Consider the following 17,214-nt stretch of genomic DNA (forward strand, 5'->3'; position numbering starts at 1 on the left):
GCCCATAGAAGGACCATGAACCATTATACAGGATGAGGCACAAGTAGATTTACAGTTGTGAGTACGTGAAACACAGTTTGCTGTTGCATTATTATTTATTAAATGTTGTATCATTTTCCACGTGAACAAATGTAAACCTACTTTTGCTCAAGCTTGTCTTTTGTTGAACCAGAGATCTAGATAATTAAGGTCTGAAGAAAGGAGAATGCATTGAAGACTTTACCCTGTATTGCAGTTGGCAGAATTTTTGTATATAATTGGCATGAGGTTGAGCTTGAAAGTTAGCTTGCTTAAAGGAAGATTACCATGTTGTAAAAACATACCTTGACTTGAGATTTACACTCTGCTTTATGACTATATCTTTGGCTGAGTTTATGATTTTTTCCTACAATAAAAATGTTCCCTTAGAAATAATTTAAATGAAGACAGCATCCCAAGTGAAGGCTGTGTAGGATAGAATGTATAAAGAGAAGCAATGAAAGAAAAGTAAAAAGCAAGTCGAACTGATAAAACATGCTGTGGTTTTATTAAAACACTTTATCTCCACAGTCCCTGTTTAATAAAATAAGTGTTTGGAACCTAAAAAAATATTAGTGTATGGAGGTCATGTGTCTAGACTTTATTAATATCCTGACAATAGTCCTCAGAATGCATGAAAAGTAATAAACCAAGTTTTTATGGAGAAACAAAGGATATATATACTTTGCAAACATTCAACAGATGTGAGTCTGAATAATGCGTTATCCACATAGAGTCCCACACTCAAATTTATCCCAGATATTAATCCCACATGATGGAGACAAGAGTATTAAGCGTTTTATTATAACCTATGTTTTTATTATAATAAATATGAGATCAAATAGATGATGAAACTTTCACTTTTCTACCATACCAGATCAGGAAGCACAAAAAATAAAAATAAAAAATAGATAAACCTTCCATTATTTTAATAGTGATCTAAAACTATTTTTCAGCAATTGCTTGTTTTTCCTTCAATAAATATCTTACAACAGAGCCACAGTTTTCAATATTTCTAACCTTTTGCACAATTGTAATTTCATTTGGTTTCTAACTGAAATTTTTTCCAGTTACCTCAGATGTGTGTGCGTGTGTTTCTACTGAGTTGATTTTTGGCTTCAAGTGTTTGTGTATAACAAGTAGAAATAATTCACTTTTAACATCTTTCCTTAAAAAATTTTTTTTTCTTTATTGATTTTTAGAGAGAGAGGAAGAGAGAAGAAGAAACAATGAGAGAGAACATTGATTGGCTGCCCCCTGCATGCCCTCTATTGGGGATTGAATCCACAACCTGGGCATGTGCCCTGACTGGGAATCAAACCAGTGACCTCTTGGTGCAAGGGTTGACGCTCAACCACTGAGCCACACTGGCCGGGCAACATCCCTGCTTTAATGACTCTTATGGCACAACTATGGCATTCTTAACTGAAGTGGCCATCTACACAACTTCTTTCTACATACATCTAATTTATTTTTATATATTAGCAGATCGATTGGTTAGTAGACTATCTAATTGGCACACTAATAACATTAAGAAATTTTCTGAAAAAAAAAATAAAGAGCAGAAAATCAGCTAGTTTCTAGTTTTCAAAAAACTGCTCTGTGATATGTGTCTTACAAGAATAAAAATAGTGATAACATAAATATGTAGTGAATGTTTATTATAAGCCAGAATCAAGCTACTTATGACACATAATCCTCAGAGTCATGCACCTGGAATAAAGAATGTTATCACGTTTTAGAACTGAAGAAACTTAGACTTAAGAGGGTTAAATAATTTTCCAAAGATCACACCTTATTAAGTGATGGACACAAGATTCAAATCTAGTGATGTTTTGATGTTTAATATCTCAATATTCCTCTTTAATATGACAGAAAAATATTTAAAGCAATCAATAAAAGCATGTGAATTCTTAAGGGCCAGAAAGAATGTCTTCTGCAGATCAAATTTGGGTGAGAGTCTTCAAAGTTACGGGGACGATGGCACTGAATTTATTGAGAAACAGCTGAGAAAACAACCCCAAATCATAGAGGTAATAGCGGTTATTTTCTAACAAACCCCAAAGAAGCGTGTGGCCTCTCTTTAATTCATTGAAATAGATTGTTTCTTATATCATTTTCACATGCAAAATGAAAGCATCTTTCATTTGGGTAAACCAATGAAAGATTGAGAGCAGGAAATGGAGCAATTTTCAAAATAATTAATTTAAAAAACTCTTTTAGAAAAGCTGGCCCCACTGGGCTTATCTCCTCTCCAACAGAATGGCTGCCAGCCATGACTTTAGTGCCCAACTAAGAAGCCAGAAATTGCTCTCCAGAGAAACTGGATGATGCCTCGGAGAACGGATCTCAGTGTGAGTGATGAGGGTCTGAAAGAGAAGCAAGTTTGAGAGGGAAGTGAACCTAGGTCTCCACAAAATTTAGTAAGGGGAAAATCGACGGGAATGTTCTGCTCTATTTAAGAGGAAAAGACACTGATCTGCTACTCCCTCACCTCTTGCTTTAGAGTCTTCGAGTTGCTCGTTTTTGTGTGCCGCATGTTGCAGAAAGCAATTAAATCAGCAGGCTTGCACAGCTGTAAATAGCTGAATTAATTTTACCGTTATAATTTCATAATAGCCACCAAGGGAATGAACTCGACTATTTCCCAAAGCCTTCGAATATGGAGAATAACAGGCAAGGCACAATGGATTGATGAACACCATGATTTACTTTCATGGCTGTGATCCTACAATAGGTAAAATAGAAAGGTATGATTCCTAAGAGCTTCCTAAACTCCAAAGTTGTATTTTTTTTTTATTATAAATTCTTTCATTTAGCAATCATGTTATCTTATTCTAAGTTCTCTATTCAAAACCTATTTAAATATTACCCATCCTTCACCCACTCAGTGTGGAACTAAGTCTAGGCTACCCATGCGTAATACATTCTTGGTCTCTATGAAGTATATTTATTGCAACATCATTTGTATATAAGGGGGTCTCATTTTGTGACAAATAGTAATCACAGCTATACAGTCAATTCTTATTTTAATATTTTTAATTAATTTATTTATTAATTTTTATTAATTTATTTAATGTTTCCCCATTGACACCCTCCTCCCCATCTCCCCCACCCCATACTCAGCTTTGTTGTCCGTGTCCATCGGTTATGCTGCTGTAAGAAAGAAAGATCTCTTATCCTATGGGACGACATGGAGGGACCTGGAAAGTATTATCCTAAGTGAAACAAGCCAAGCAGAGAAAGGCAAATATTACATGATCTCACTTATTTGTGGAATATAATGAACATAACAGTCTGAGTAATGGGGTAGACCCAGAGACATGGAAGTAGGGTACAGACTGACATCCCTCAGAAGAGGGGGTGGTGGGGGAAGGGAGAGATCAACTACAGTCAATTCTTTATCAAGAACTAACTTAGATTCCACCTGTCAGTGGCTCATCATGCTTTTATGATCACAGGGATGTAGACTTTTCTGAGGTTTCTGATATTATCTTACGTCTATTATCTTCATGGATCTCACACTCATCCCCGTGTTCATGGCACACAGCATTGAGGCTTAGGTTGCCATGTTCACGGCGTCTATGGTAAAGACTGCTAACTGCCCAGCTGAATCTCTTCGACCCTTCTTTGATAGCAATAGAACCGCAGCTGGGTGTCTAAACTTCCTTGCAGTTAAGATTGGTCAACACTTGCTGCATAATGTCATACAGTGGCCATCACCCAACTTCAGCCATGCAGATGATGCCAATGCCAAAGAAGAGGTTATAAGGAATTTGAGTTCCTTAAAGACTTTGCAGAGAAGAGACGACTTGCTAAACTGGATCATGTCATACCCCGGCTCAAAATTCTCCATTGGATCCCAAAGTCCTTTCAATAGTATGTGAAGCAATCTGCTTCTCCAGATAAACATGACTCACTTCCGTGCTTCTTGCAGGTGTTGATTCAAGAGTCACCTTTTTGTTTTGAGGCTTTTTCTAGCTACTATATTTAAAATTGTGCCTTTCACATACTCCTTAGCCTTTGGCCTACTTAATTTTTTTCCTATACACTAAACACTATCTGCAAAAATTCATATTTTGCCTAGTTTTCTTATTTCTCACTTATCCATAAGAATGCAAGTGCCAAGAGGTCATGTATTTTTTAAATGTGACAACAATTGATTATTCTTATATTGCTGTGGTTTAAAAATTCAGGTGGAGTCCATGAACCAGAGAAACCCAGGTTCGGTTCCTGATAAGGGCACGTACCTTGGTTGTGGTTTGTCCCCGGCCCCAGTTGGGGTCGTGTGAGTGGCGGCCACTCAATGTGTCTCTCTCACATCGATGTTTCTCTCTCTCTCTCTTCCTCCCTCTCTCCCTCCCACTCTATCTGAAGATAAATGCAAAAATGTCCTCGAGTGAGAATTACAAAATAAATATAAACAAATAAAAAATAAAAAACACATTTATTATCTCACACAACTTTGGTGGGACAGAAATCTGGGAATCAGTTAGTTAGCAGGTTCTTGCCCAAGATCTCTCATGAGTTATAGTTAAGAGGATGACTGGGTCTGACTGGGGCTGTGGCTCTGTTTTCAAGGTGGCTCCCTCACATGCCTGCTAGTAACGGCCAAGTTCTGGCAGGGGTCCTCAGTTCAACATCTGAACCTGTCCATTAGACTGTGTGAGTATCTGTCTATTGTAGCAGTTACATGTACCCTAGGTGAGTGATAGGAGATAGACCATGGTAGAAGCCGCAAAACTTTTCTGTTTCAGCATTAGAAGTAAAACACCATGATTTCCAAATGATGCTATTGTTTACGAGTGTCAGCCCCTTTCTATGTAGGAGGGGACCACAGCCAAGCGTGACTGCCAAGAAGCAAAGATCACAAGGTGAAGGGAGCTGTTTTGGAAACTAGTTGGAAAAAAAAAATCTCAAAAAAAAAAATGGGATTGATATCTTAAGAAATTATACAAAAGAATAAAATGGGTAAATGTAAGACTAAAAACAATAATCAACACTAAGACCTCAATAGACATTTCTGATTTGGGACTAGATTGTGTAACAGGGACCAGGTTTACCCTCCATCCTAAATAAAATCAGCAAAAACAGGTGAAACATATGAAATAATGGTTTTCAAATGTAAGACTTTATATAAAGAAAACAGGTCCGGCTGGTGTAGCTCAGTGGTTGAGCGTCGACCCATGCACCAAGAGGTCGCGGGTTCTATTTCCGGTCAGGGCACATGCCCAGGGTGTGGGCCCGATCCCCAGTGGGGGGCATGCAGGAGGCAGCCAATCGATGTTCTCTCTCATCGATGTTTCTATCTCTCTCTCCCTCTAACTTCCTCTCTCTGTAAAATCAATAAAGAAAAAATATGGTTTTTTTTTAAATAAATAAATAAAGGCAACAGGAAACAAACAAGGTGAATCCTACAACAGGTCCAGCTTACTCCTCAGAGAGTTTTTATCTCCAGACCAATTTCTAATGTTAAAACTAACACCCTGAAAAATAAAATGGATGGGATTAATGTCATATTAGACATTAGAGAAATGAATATGAGTGGATTCTAAGACAGAGCAATAAAATAAAACACAGAGAGCCTGGCCGGTTTGGCTCAGCAGTTAGAGCGTCGGCCTGCAGTCCACAGAGACCCGGGTTCGGTTCCCGCTAAAGGTACCTACCTTGGTTGCAATTTGTCCCCAGCCCTGGTTGGGTTGTGTGGGTGGCAGCCACTCTATGTGTCCCTTTCACGTCGATGTTTCTCTCTCTCTCTCTCTCTCCCTCCCACTCTATCTGAACAAAAAAAAAGTAAAAAGAAAAATGTCCTCTGGTGAGGATAAATAAATAAATAAATAATATGACACAGAGAACAAAAATATTCAAAATCAAATGGAAAAAACATGAGTGAGATGAGCGAGGTACGAAATGACATCATATAGCCTAAACTAAGTGTGCTAAAGAGGACAGAGAGGGAGAGACACTATATTTGAGAAAATAATCGTTCACAGCTATCCAACTGTAAAACCACAGATCCAAGAAAAGTCAATGAACCGCTGGAGCCAGAAACACAAAGAAACCTATATGAAGTCACATCATGACTGGATTATTAAAAAACCAATGACAAAATTTTTTTAAAGCAGAAAGAGAAAGTGACACACTACATCTAGAGAAATAAGTTATTGAAGACAGTAGATTTCTCAGAAACAGTGGAAATGAGAAGACAGTGGGGCAACACTTTTAAAGTACTGAATAAGTCTTGGCCGGTTTGGCTCAGCGGTTAGAATGTTGGCCCGAGGACCAGAGAGTCCCGGGTTCGGTTCCCACTAAGGGCACGTACCTTGGTTGCAGTTTGTCTCCGGCCTCGGTGGGTGGCAGCCACTCAATGTGTCTCTCTTACATGGATGTTTCTCTCTCTCTCTCTCCCCCTTGTCTCTCCCTCCCACTCTATCTCAAGATAAATGCAAAAATGTCCTTGGGTGAGGTTAAAATAATAATAATAATACTAAAGTATTGAATAATAAAAAAAATCCTCAGTTTAGGAGTCTGTAGAGTGCACAAATATTATATAACAATGTATATAATACTTCCAGTTTCCACTTCAACATGTAAACAGTTTGCATGTAATAGTTTGCCTGTTTACAACAACAACAAAATAACTGGGACAACTGAAAATCAATGACTATTTTGGGATTCATCCAACAGGTGAGCATGCAGGGCAACTGCCTTCCTGAAATCTGGACAAACAGGTGAATGGAGTCACACATACGTTCTTACCTGAAGCAGAAGCTTTAGGAGCATAAACTGATAAAAACATTTAAATGGTCATTTTGACAAACCTGTGGAGGCTGAGTGTGGACTAGAGTGAGATTGAATAACTCCCGAGGGCCTCTGTATTAAGGGGGGGGGGGCATACATTTGTGAGCTTTACCTCTAAGAACACTACCAAGTTCTCATAATAAACATCTGATCAATATTCCTTCATGACTTTGTCAAGGAGAAGAAAAGAGTAATTCTGTGTTTTACATGCCTAGCATCTTTTCCATAACACAACTATCCTCCTGGGCAAATATTTAGTCAGAGCCTTGTCATAGAGCCATAGAAAAAAAAAACATTATGCTCATTCCAATCTCCTTTGACTTTTTTTTTTCCTTTATTGATTTTAGAGAGAGAGAAAGGGAGAGGGAGAGAGAGATAAAAACATCGATTGGCTGCCTCCTGTATGCCCCCCACTAGGGACTGGGCCCACAACCTGGGCATGTGCCCTGACCGGGAATCAAACCCACGACCTCTTGGTGCATGGGTCGACACTCATCCACTGAGCCACACCAGCTGGACCAATCTCCTCTGACTTTCTTGTCTCACCTTTGGAAGAGGAGGGAGCTGTACAAGAAAAAACACTTGTGAAAGTTATAGGCCCACTAAAACACTGATAAATATTTGGAAGGCTAGAGAATAATCCCATTCCCCAATACCCTTCCAACACATCAGCAGGGCTCCATTGTAATAGTAATGGATTACAACTGAAGTTGCAAGACATAGACCCTGTCTGAAGCAGAGTACTTAAGGGTGGTCAAAGTCAAGAGGGAAGACAAAAACAAGGAAACCAGAGAAATCTGAAGCTTCTGGCATCTGCAGTTCCAACAAATATCTTCTAGCAAGCTTAACATAAACTGTAGCAGCACAGGTTTATTTAACAGTTACTATCTATAGAATGTCCAGTTTTCAACTGTCAACAGACACATAGAAAATTTTTATGAGGGTTTGTTTGAGCCCAAACTGAAGACAATTGCTAGGAAGCAAGATCTCAAATGCTCTCAAGAATAACCGTTTTGCATTTTTTTAATATGCAGTTCAGATTAAGGAAGGATTTAAGGAACATTGCATGAAGGTGGAGGTAAGCAAGGCAGTGATTGGATAGCAACATTATGTGCTCTCTCTGGAGGGTGATTACGCCTTTGAGGGGTATTACTTCAAGCATTCCAAAGGTGTGTTACCTAGATGTACAAGAACAATGGACATGGCTTGTTTAAAAACCTTTCACCAAAGAAGTTCTGAGCCTGGGTCATGATCACCCACCATGACATTGCCCAGTTAGGAATTTATGATTTATTACAATACCCCTTTCTCATCCATGTGAGCACACACACACACACGACATTCTTTAAGGCAATAAAAAGCCCAGTACAAAGAAAGAAAGTAAGCATCAGAAACAGGCTCAGGGAGGGTAGGAATAAGACAGAAATTTAAAAATACCTTGCCTATAAGTAACAAGTGTGTAAATCTTACTGGACTGCATTTCAGAAACCTTACAAGCAAGAAGAGAGTGGAATCAAATCTTTACATTATTTAAAATAAAAACAACAGACTAGAATTCTATATAGAGTAACATTATCCTTCAAAGAGGAAGGAGGGAATTATAGTTTGTGCTCTGATGTATAAAAAAGCAGGGAAGTTGTCACTAGAGATGACACTGAATAAACAGAAAATCAACGATATCTAAGAAGTGAGAGATATCAAAGTGTTGATATCACAGGGCAAACTACATTTCTAAAAACTGGAGATACCATCAACTACAGAAAATCACAGCTTATTGGAAGCATAGCTGCTGAGACCTATACCTAATAGGAACAGGAAGACAGTACTTGACAAATGACTAGGGATGGGTGTGGATTTGTTTGAGAGTTTAAAACTGGGAGCCTAATGTTAAGACCCTACCTTACTTTTTTTTTTTAATTGTTTTTTCTTTATTGATTTGATAGAGAGGGAGAGAGAAAGAGAGAGAGAGAGAGAAACATCGATGAGAGAGAACACCAACTGGCCGCCTCCTGCATGCCCCGCACTGGGGATTGGGCTCAGAACCTGGGCATGTGTCCTGACTGGGAATTGAACCGACAACCTCTCGGTGCATGGGTTGGTGCTCAACCAGTGAGCCACACCAGCTGGGCAGCCTCACTTTTATGTATGTGAGTTTTGCTATCAGAACACTCACCAGCTTGTCTTGATGGATATCCAAGGTAAAAATCTTTCATGCTTTAGGGAGACAGGAAAGGCAAATTAAACATTTAGGGTAATACCCATAGAAGTATGTTTTCCATAATAAAGGCTTGTTCTCAAGGGAAACTACTTTATCAGAGACTTATCTGATCTGGAAGAAGGGCTAGTAGACAATTTCCTTCTACTTTAGACATCCTCACATTAAGGGAAGAAAAATAGACTTAAAGGCTCTTCTTCAAGATACAGCCAGCCCAGGGAATCAAGTGACCTAAAACACTGGAGATTATGCAGAAGACTGAACTAGGCTATTTTAAAAATCAAACTCCATTCTGATCAGTTATTTCTGCACGAAAACACCTGAGCAGTTTTCTAAAAAATCTGGGACTGACACCCAGAGGAACCATAAAGATAAAGGGTTAGCCCTGGCTGATTTGGCTCAGCAGTTGAAGCGTTGGCCTGTGGACCAGAGTGGCCTGGGTTCAGTTCCTGCTAGGAGCACGTACCAAAAAAAAAAAAAAGAAAAAAAAAAAGTTAAGGGGTTAATGATGGCCTTGGGAAACTTGAAGGGACCATAAAAAGAAAGAGATTAATGACTGCCCTGACCCCTGCAACAGATTCCCCCTGCCTCTGGAGCAGTCTATATCAGCCCCGGCACCAGTTAAGCAGAGCGGAGAAGAATGTAGGTTTTATTAAATATAGTTTTTGTCATTTTCGTGGATGCCTATATAAGCCAGAGAACAAAAAAGGCTGGGTGCTGAGGATGTGGGGAAGCTATACCCACCCACCCCAGCCCACCGGCAAATAAAATGCTCCTTTACAATCCACTGTGTGTCTCTGGTTATCTCGCTGACACATTACAACAGCCTATAGAATGCTTCCCCTCCTCAGACACTTCTGGGCACACCAGAGGGTTCAAACACGGTTACAGAGGATGACAGCTGAGGGAGTCCCTCAACAAGGGCACTATTTAAGAAATAGTTTCTAGGAACACTCAAAGAAAACAGGGGAGACAAAACAAGAATACTAGCGAAAACTGAACCTCTCACATCTACAGCTAGAGCAAACATTCAAAATAGCCTGATCCAGCCGGCGTGGCTCAGTGGTTGAGCATCGACCCATGCACCAAGAGGTCTCTGGTTCGATTCCCAGTAAGGGCACATGCCCAGGCTGTGGGCCTGATCCCCAGTGGGGGGCAGGCAGGAGGTGGCTCTAATCAATGTTCTCTCTCATCGATGTTTCTCTCTCTCTCTCCCTCTCCCTTTCTCTCTCTCTAAAATCAATAAAGGAAAAAAAAAATTTTTAAATAAAAATAGCCTGAATTCCCAGCCAGATCAACATAAAACATCTCATTAAAACCTTATGTACCTCAGCCTCTGTTAGACAATTTCACAAACTCAGATGAGCTAGAGAAAGCTAGGATGTCAGATGTCAACATAACCGATTAAGGCAACAAGCCAAAAAATGAAAGTAGGTAGTTAAGCCTCTAATCATTGTATTCGTTTTTCAGGGGTACCATAATAAAATATGTGCCACACACTGAGTGGCTTAAACAACAGACATTTATTTTCTGACAGCTCTGGAGGCTGGAAGTCAAAGTGACATTGTCTGCAAGTTTAGTTCCTCCTGAGGCCTCTTTTCTTGGCTTGCAGATGGCAACCTTCCTGCCTCATCCTCACATGGCCTTATATTGTAAGTGTAGCCCTGATGTATCTTTCTCTCTTCTGAGGACACCAGTTATATTGGATTAGGACTCCACCCTAGTTGATTCATTTTAACTTAATCACCTCTTTGAAGACCCTATATTTAAACACAGTTACATGTGATATTTCAGATTGGTGTTTCAGTCTTCTTCGGGTATATTTCTAGAAATGGGATCACCAGGTCAAATGTTAGTTCAATTCTTAATGTTTTGAGGAAACACCATATTGATTTCCATATTGGCTACACCAGTCTGCATTCCCACCAGCATAGACCCAGAGACATAGAAAGGAGTATGGTTCAGACTGCCAAACATCAGAGGAGGGGGTTGGGGGAGAGATGAGATAAACCAAAGAACTTATATGCATATATGCATAACCAATGGACATAGACAACAATGCTTGCGGGGTGGGGGGGATAGGGAGGAGGTTGCCTGGTGGTAAAAAGGAGAAACATCTGTAACAAAAATAAATCAATTAATTTTAAAAAATAGGATAAAAAATAAGCACAGTTACAGGGATTTGGCTCATTAACCTTAATTACTTAATTTTTAAAAAAAAATTTTCTTTATTGATTTTAAACAGAGAGGAAGGGAGAGGGAGATAGAGATAGAAACATTAATGAGAGAGAACATCGACTGGCTGCCTCCTGCATGCCCCCCACTGGGGACCAGGCCCACAACCTGGGCATGTGTCTTGACCGGGAATTGAACCAGCGACCTCTTGGTGCATGGGTAGACGCTCAACCACTGAGCCACACCGGCTGGGCTAATTACTTAATTTTTAAAAAATATGTTTTTATTGATTTTTTAGAGAGAGAGGAAGGGAGAGATAGAAACATCCATGTGATAAGAAATATCGATCGGCTGCCTCCTGCACACTCCCTACTGGGGATCAAGCCCAAGACTCTGGCATGTGTCCAGACCAGGAATCAAACGGGACCTCTCAGTCCATGGGACAACACTCAATCCACTGAGCCACACGGGTGAGGTCAAATTACTTAATTTTTTATATAAAGGCCCTATCTCCAGGTAGAGTTCCATTCTGAGATTCTAGGGATAGGAACTTCAACATATAAATAAAGGGGGACATAATTCAGTCCATAATTCTCTTCCTATTGGACCCCCAAATTCATGTCTTTCTCACATGCAAAATACATTCACCCCATCCCAAAGCCCACACTGCTGAACCCATTCTGTCATCAACATTAAGTCTCAAATCTTATCTAAATATCCTCTAAATCAAGTGTGAGTGATACTCGAGGCATGATTCACCCTGAGGCCAAATCCTCTTGAGGTGTGGACCCGTGAAAACCAGACAAGTGGTCTCAGTCTAAAACACAGTGGTGGGACAGGCATCAGATAATTATTCTTACTGCAAAAGGCAGAATTTGCAAAGAATTAAGTGATCACAGGTCCCAAGCATATCCAAAACCTAACAGGGTAAGTTCTATTCAATTTTAAGTCTTAAGAATAATTATCTTTGGCTTCATCCACTGTCCTTTGGGCTCATCAGGACAGCAACCCTGCCTCCCAGGCCCACTGAGGTGGCACTGTACCGTCTTCAGTCCTGGATGGTGGCTCCATCCTCACTGCACTAGGCATCAGCATTGCAACCTTCGCTATAGGGGGAAGCTCTGCCCCCATGGCCTTGGATGGTAACCCCACTTTCATGACCCTATGTGCCACCTCAACCCCCGAAGCCCTAGGTTGCATCCGCCTGGCCTTCTGTACATTTTGGACCCTCTTAGGTTCAGTAAGTAGGCTTTCAATAACAAATCCACTCCAACATTCTAATGTCTCTCAACTTTTGAATGTCTTCCTGTACGTTAAACCAAGACAGGCCTGGCATTGCTAACTCACTATCTATGAGCCACTTTCCGGTCCATGTTTTAGCCAATAAACCAAATAAATTGTTATAGTCCTTCTAACTGGCCAGGCTGCTACAGTAAAGGCAGAATCATTGCTTAGTGAGCCCATTTCAATACATTTGGCCTAATCTAACTTTAGGTTCCTTCCAGCACTATGCTTTACCCGTAATATCCATCCCTGCACGTGTTCTCTGCACTACTGTCTGTACAGATTAGAAAATGTAAGAAGTTATTTTGGAGTTCAACTTGCATTGCAGTTGAGCCAATCACAGGACAAGATGTTGGGTCTGATTTTCAGTAGTATCAGTCCCATGGCTATAGCGCCTCAGGGCACATATAGGAGCCATCAGGTGGTTTATGCAGCCCTTCCACTAGAAATTCAAATTCCTGAACAAATCTTTTTCATTCCCCACTCTGCTCAGTCACATTAGAGGTTTCCAGTCTATCTTCATACCATCGGTTACATATAAAGTATTAAAAAGTATCATATACAGAGCCACGCAGATGCTTCCTTTTTATAAGTGGTTGGTTCAAAGTATCCAATGGTTATATTTGGTGTATAGCTGTTGTCCCATCACGCTATGGACTATCAGTATTCTCTTTACTACTGGAAATAAAGTCATTAGTGTATTTAAATAGAATCAAATTAGAGAGTCAATTTCAGAAACCTCAGATCCAGTTTAGAAAACTCATCCTTAAAATTCGGTTCCTCTAGAATCACCACTCCCCAGGGAAACAGAACTCTGTGTGTGTGTTTGTGCGTGTGTGCGTGTGTGTGTGAAGAAAGAGAAAGGGAGAGAGATTGATTATTACAAATTGCTTCACATGATTATGAAGACTGGGAAGTCCCAAGATCTACAGGTTGTGTCAGTAAGCTGAAGACTCACTCAGAAAAACCTATGGTTTACTTGTAATCTAAGTTTGAAGATGTGAGAAGGAGGAGAACCAGTGGCATAGTTCCCGTCCGAGTCTGGAAGGCTTAAGACCCAGGAAAAGCCAATGTATCAGTTTGATTTCAAAAGCACTGTGGGGGGTGGGGGGATGATGTACCAGTTTGAAGAAAGTCAAGCAGGAAAGAATTCTCTCTTACTTAGGAGAGGGCCAGACTTTTTGCTTTTTAATGTCTCTTTGAAAAAAAAAATTTTTCTTTATTTATTTGAGAGAGAAAGGAAGGGAGAGGGAGAGAAAGAGAGAAATATTGATAACAGAGAACATTGACTGGCCGCCTCCTGCATACCCCCAGCTGGGGATCAGGCCCACAGCCTGGGCATGTGCCCTGACCAGGAATCAAACTGGTGACCTCTTGGTGCATGGGTCATTGCTCAACCACTGAGCCACACTGGCCAGGCTGTTTTTTCATGTCTTCATCTGATTAGATGAGGCCCACCCATATGAAGGAGGACAATATGCTTTTCTCAGTCTGCTGAGAACATCCTCAGTCATCCAAAAACATCCTCAAAGAAACACCAGAATAATAATAATAGACAAAATATCTGGGTACCCTGTGGTCTATTCAATTTGACATATAAACTTAATCATCAAAAATGTGTTATATAATTTCCATAACAAATCAAGTTGTTGGAGGGAGTGATAAACTATTCAATAAAGTGTGGTCAGTAAGTGGCTACCTATTCAGAAAAAGTAATTTTTTATTATTCATATAACATAAGCTTATTTTAGAAAATTTTGAAAATGTAAAAATAAAAAACTAAAATCTCACATTTGTTCAGATGTAATCATTGTTAACATATATAAGAACATGCATACATTTGTGTATATGTGTGTGTGTGTGTGTGTGTGTGTGATTTTTTTACTCCTGACACTTGTGGTTTCTTCTTGCTAAAAAGAATGATAAAGTAGAATGTGATAGAAATTGACAAAATTGAAAGTACAAAGACAAAGTCTGTATGTACTAAACTGGATCATTTTTTTATCCTTTGTGAAATGAAATAATTCTCAAAGAGAAAATGAGTTGTCAGATCAGCCTTTTTCTTTTCTTTTTAATGAAGTGCAGGTATTTTCATTCTTTCAGTCATTGAAACAACTTGTAATGTTGATCAAAGCCACTAAATAGCCATAAGTATTCATTAGAAGAAGGCATTACTGACTAATGCATTAGAGACAGTCTGAAAAGGGCACAGATAACACAATTCGTCAAAACAATGTTATTTTTTTTTAAATAAGTGAATTTCCCCTCCAATTACAGGTATATCATGTAGATAAGGAAACATAGTTTGGATTTTTTTTTTTTTAAGTATGTTGGAAATAATTGAGTCTATTGTGTTGTTTAAGATCTAGAAAATAAAATCAAGCTATTTTTTTTATACCCTGGGGGGGACTCATCTTGGAAACTGCTTGTTAATTAGCGTCACATTACACTTTGCATTATTATTTATTGTAAAGCGAATGCTGTCAATGCAGGTGTCTACAACTTTGGCTGCACATAAAGTGGCCTGAGTTCTACTGCTGCAGAAAAAAATTATAAAAGCTTCAACATCGCTTTAGGAAATAATGCAGGTGAAATCATTCCCATTCCTCTACTGAATTCTCAGTAGAATTGTCTATTATAACATTGATTGACAGCAATAATATAAGACTAAAATTTTTTCCTCCCTCCCGTCTTTCTTTCCTTCTTCCTAGGTTATAACAACTATAAATAAGATGTATTGCTAACTGTCAAGGCTCACTGTGGAGTAGACTGCCTAGAAAATTAAACATTAAATATAAACACAGGTCAAACTCTGGAAGATGGTGTAAGTCTGATAATGTACACAATTAGGCACCTCTCTTTTGATTAGAAATATGTACTGCTCACCATATTATTTGAGCTTTGTGAACCGTATCCGCTGGTCTGATATCCCTGTTCTTTGGACATCTATATTTCTCATCTGGTTCTAATATCCTAACAAAGATTACTGTGTTATCGTAGGGTTTTTGTTGTTTTATTTTCAATTATTGCATTTTGATTTTTGAGTCCAGAATAACCAGGTTTCAATACTGAAACTGCAACTAAGTATCTGTATTTTCATTTTTTCTTGGATCCTCTGTATTTATCTATATTGGTATATCAGAGAGGTATACTTAATTATTTTTTAAAGAAAATTATTAAGTTTAAGGAGGGTATCATTGTACAGCATATATGAAAACATGGATTCAAATATTTGTTATCCTCATGCTTCTAGGAGATGAGTCAACGAGCTTTGGGGTCACGTAGTCTGATAGAGTATCTTCATCATTGACATTTCCACTGTTACAGTAGTTAATGTTGTTAATAAATATTCATATACATGTTTTAAATTCCACTCTTAGAAGCAAACCCACAATAAGATAACAGTACATGGAAAGAGGAATCAGATCTTCCAATTATAGTGTTCAGTCATGCAATTACATATTTAAGGCCCTGATTTAACTAATAGAATTTTGGTTGTCTTAGTTCTTTCTGTCGGATATCATATCTAATTACCTGCAGCTCTGAACTATGTCAGCAAGCACTAAGCAAATTCATTAGAAAATATTAAGGTACACTCAACAAATTTAGGTAGTGATCATTTTACAATATAACTACTAACTTAGAGCTAAAAGGAGGCTGAAATAATACTTTCTGATTATAGACTTAGAAAGATTGACAACTGATAATACATAGTTACATGGACTTATGTATTTTGGGGATGGTTTTCTTATTTAAAGCCCTGAGAATTCTCAATGATGAGAACCACATTGTCTTGAAGAGAGATGATGACTTAAAAAAAGTAAAGCCCTAGGAAATTTATGAGCGGACTTAATGTTCTGTCCTTTGAAGGCAATAACCTCATTTAAGGAAAATTAAAGAATTTCATTCCGTCATCTATTTTTGCCAAAGCTTGCTACATGTTTTTTAAGGTGTTCAAGAAATACATATTCTTTGTCCACACCAAAGAAAATGCAAAAAGCCTAATTGATATATACTAGCACTCTCCAAACAATGTGAGCCATGTATGTCATTGTTAATTTTGAACAGTCAGATTAAAGAAAATAAAAATAAATAGGTGATTTCATTTTAATAATGCATTTTATTTTGCCCAACTATAACCAAGCCGTTTTCATTTAACATGTAATCAATATGAGATTATTAGTGAGATCTTTTATATTTGAAACGTATTAAGCCTTGGAAATCCAATACACGTTTTATGCTGACAGCCCATGGCAATTAGAACTAGCCACATTCAAGTGCTCAAAAGCCACATCTGGGTAGTCGGCTAGTGTATTGAACAGTGCGGGTCTATACAGTGGACAGGACAAGGAAATAGAGAGTGGCAAGGAAGCTTCATAGGGGTGATATATTTCAAAAGTTGTAAGTTTTAGCATCACATAAGGGAAGCTGTTCATACAGTTCTTTCAAACATGTAGCCCTCCCCAGTGAGAAGGGCTAGATTTTAAGTAGAAATTTCTCCATTTAGTCCTATTTAATGAGTGCAAATATTTTAGCGTTTTTTGAATTATTTCCAACTTCCTGACAGTGCAATATCTAGCAACTATTGCCTCAATTTTGCATCTTCCTTTCTTCCTTTTTCTTCCTTTGAATTCCCCCCAAAAGAGATCCTGAGACAAGGATTTGGGTACAAGTAGTTTGTTTGGAAGATTACCTCCCAAAACACTTATAAGACAGTGAGG

At 38.8% G+C, this 17,214-nt stretch overlaps 1 non-coding gene across 1 annotated transcript; it reads left to right on the forward strand.

The window, feature by feature from the left end:
- Nucleotides 1-16,260: 16,260 nt before the first annotated feature.
- Nucleotides 16,261-16,341, forward strand: LOC118636814. Its single transcript, XR_004960789.1, has one exon. It is a non-coding gene; the product is annotated as a small nucleolar RNA SNORD115 (small nucleolar RNA).
- The last annotated feature ends 873 nt before the right edge of the window (nt 16,342-17,214 follow it).

This window comes from Molossus molossus, unplaced genomic scaffold, assembly GCF_014108415.1.
Source record: "Molossus molossus isolate mMolMol1 unplaced genomic scaffold, mMolMol1.p scaffold_m16_p_2, whole genome shotgun sequence".
Taxonomy (NCBI): Eukaryota; Metazoa; Chordata; class Mammalia; order Chiroptera; family Molossidae; genus Molossus; species Molossus molossus.